This window comes from Bos taurus, chromosome 12, assembly GCF_002263795.3.
Source record: "Bos taurus isolate L1 Dominette 01449 registration number 42190680 breed Hereford chromosome 12, ARS-UCD2.0, whole genome shotgun sequence".
Taxonomy (NCBI): domain Eukaryota; kingdom Metazoa; phylum Chordata; class Mammalia; order Artiodactyla; family Bovidae; genus Bos; species Bos taurus.
Genome location: NC_037339.1, coordinates 9523865 through 9526882, shown reverse-complemented (window position 1 = coordinate 9526882; position 3018 = coordinate 9523865). Strand labels below are relative to the sequence as shown.

General features: G+C 40.1%; 1 non-coding gene across 1 annotated transcript; it reads left to right on the top strand.

Annotated features, from left to right (window-relative positions):
* Window positions 1-2454: 2454 nt before the first annotated feature.
* Window positions 2455-2527, top strand: TRNAC-GCA (transfer RNA cysteine (anticodon GCA)). Its single transcript has one exon. It is a non-coding gene; the product is annotated as a tRNA-Cys (tRNA).
* Window positions 2528-3018: the final 491 nt, after the last annotated feature.

Here is a 3018-nt window from a genome sequence, read left to right as displayed (position 1 = left end):
TGTCTATAAAAGTATAAAAAGAGAAGAAATAGAAGAGCAGGAAAAGAGAAACATACTATTTAAAACTACTGAAGAATATAATCTAGAAGAAAGCATAATTCAAGAAACAGAGGTATAACTGAATCATGAATTTAATATGTCAGTTTATATATAAAACAATAGCATGAGGCTGTATAAATCAGGTGTGTGTGTATTATATATATATATTTTATATTATATATGTGTATATACAGTATATATATATATAATATATACACATGTGTGTACGCACATATATTGTATATTTACACACACACATACATACACACATATAGCATATATGTACATACATACAAGCACACAACAAAATCAGTGGTAAATCTGGTCATTTCTTTTTCTTTTCAGCAAAGGATTAATTATTTAACATTAAAATTCAGCATATAAAATAAGTACATAACCAGAAGTTCTTAAGGTTTTTTATATTTATCCTCTTATATATCCTCTCTTGAGGATATATGAGAATGAGAGAAGAATGAGAGAAAGGGAGCTTCTCAGGTGGCTCAGTGGTAAAGAATCCGCTCGCCAGTGTAGGAGACTCAGGAGACCCAGGTTCAATCCCTGGGTTGGAAAGATTCCCTGAAAGAGGAAATGGCAAACCACTCCAGTATTCTTGCCTATAAAATTCCATGGACAAAGGCTTCTGGCAGGCTGTAGTCCATGAGGTTGCAAAGAGTCGGACAAAACTGAGTGACTGAGCGTGCACTCACACACATTCTCTCTTAATCTTAAAGGGAATCACTTTCCTCCAGCTTCCCTGGTGGCTCAGCTGGTAAAGAATCTGCCTGCAATGCAGGGGACCTGGGTTTGATCCCTGGTTTGGGAAGATCCCCTGGAGAAGGGAATGGCTACCCACTCCAATATTCTGGCCTGGAGAATTCCAAGGACTATAGTCCATGGGGTCGCAAGGAGCTGGACATGACTGAGCGAATTTCACTTTTTTTTTTCCTCCAGCAAAACTGCTGATTTTCTTTTAAAATAAAGTAAAATTTTTCCTCGTCTGGTCTACATGACAAGACTGTGGCTACTATCAGCCCCTGAATATAGCATCTTATAGCTTTATCCATACGCACTCCAGTATTCTTGCCTGGAGAATCCCAGGGATGGGGGAGCCTGGTGGGCTGCCATCTATGGGGTCGTGTACAGTCAGACACGACTAAAGCGACTTAGCAGCAGCAGCAGCAGCAGCTTTATCCATTAGTTATACACTGGGAGCATTTATCATCTGCTCAGAAATCTCCAGGGAAGAGTTTGGACCAGTTGGTTACTTCAGTCTCATTGAACATATATGCACAGATTTTTTTGTTTTTCTCATGACCATATATGCTCAGCAATTGGTTCTACTGTAGCCACATGGATGGGAGAGGTTAAAGACATCAGACTGGTGAGCCAGCATACAGATTGCTCAACTCCTTTGGTCTCTAATACTGCCTGAGTTTTCCACTTGTCTCTGATGAGGATCAGAATGCTTGTTAAATCCATCAGGCGCTTTAATTCCAGGTATTTACAAATAACATGAATAAATATACAAACCCAGCTACCTTCTCTTATTCCTTCTTGCCCAGCCTGCTCCTCCCTGCCCTCTGTTTCTGCCTCTCACTGCTACCCCCCCGCACTACCATTGTTTCACCTTGGTCTTTAGACCCCATTGTCATTGTAAACCTGCACCTTAGAGCCTAGGCCTCTGCACTCGATTTTCTCTGAGCACAGCTGATGTAATTTAACACCAGCTCCCAGCCTCAGCATACTAACCTCCTGCATCTCTCCTAAGGGAACAGAGGATTCTCTCTTTCACCTACACTTCTGAGAACACAGGCGTCTGAGATGACATTGACATCCTCCCAGTTCCCTATTTCCAATTTCAGATGGTTATTCTGCTTCCTTTACTTATTCTATGTCCCCTAATTATAGACACCTCTCTTCTGAGGTTCATGACATCACACCTTAGCATCTTGTTACTTCTGCACACTTCCCATTCCTTAGTCACAGTGGATGTTGACGTCTAGCTGGCATTATCCTCTACTCCAAGAACTTTCATCATTAGAATAAATGTGAGCGATCCAATTCCTCACACTTCAAATGTCTTTACCAGAAATCAATCAATTTAATCTTCTATTCATATCTTTGGGGAAACCCTGAGCTTTTCAGCAGCCCAAACTATTAAATATTATATCTTGGTGAATTTTAACTCTAATGTCTAATCTTTGATCACAACTTCATTTATCTTGATCTCCTTCAATTCATATTCTAAGTAAATCTCTGATTTCATGGAAGACTTCAGTTTCTTCAACCCAAATAATTTTTGTTTCTCTCAACCTCTTAACTAGTACAGACACCATGCTGCAACTCAACTATTCTACTGTCACATATTCTACTTTGCTTTGTACTTTATCTTCTGCTATACTTATTATTAGGGATTCCCTGGTGGCTCAGATGGTAAAGCGTCTGCCTGCAATGCAGGAGACCCGGGTTCGATCCCCGAGTCAGGAAGATCCCCTGGAGAAGGAAATGGCAACCCACTCCAGTACTCTTGCCTAAAAAATTTCACAGATGGAGGAGCCTGGTGGGCTACAGTCCATGGAGTCGCAAAGAGTTGGACAGTACTAAACGACTTCACTCACTCAACCATGCTTATTGTAATCTCTTCCCTTGAATCAGCATAGATATTCAACATGTCTTATAACCTGGGGTATCTAAACACTGTTGGAGAGGATCACAGGGTAAGTGGTTTGAAGTCACTTCAAATTCAACATCTTTACTCTTGGTTTGTTAGCACTATTCACTACCAACTTCACCTAGTTATGGTCATCCTTCTTCCCAATACTTTGCATCAAGCTCTTCCAAATACTCATCACTCTTCCAAAATCTTTTTCTGGGACTCCTTACAGAACCATGAAAGGCTGATGGTTTTCCTTTATCTGAAACAGAAATGACTTGTGCCATTATCCTAATATTTATATCAGTTTCAAGAATTTCTGAAGA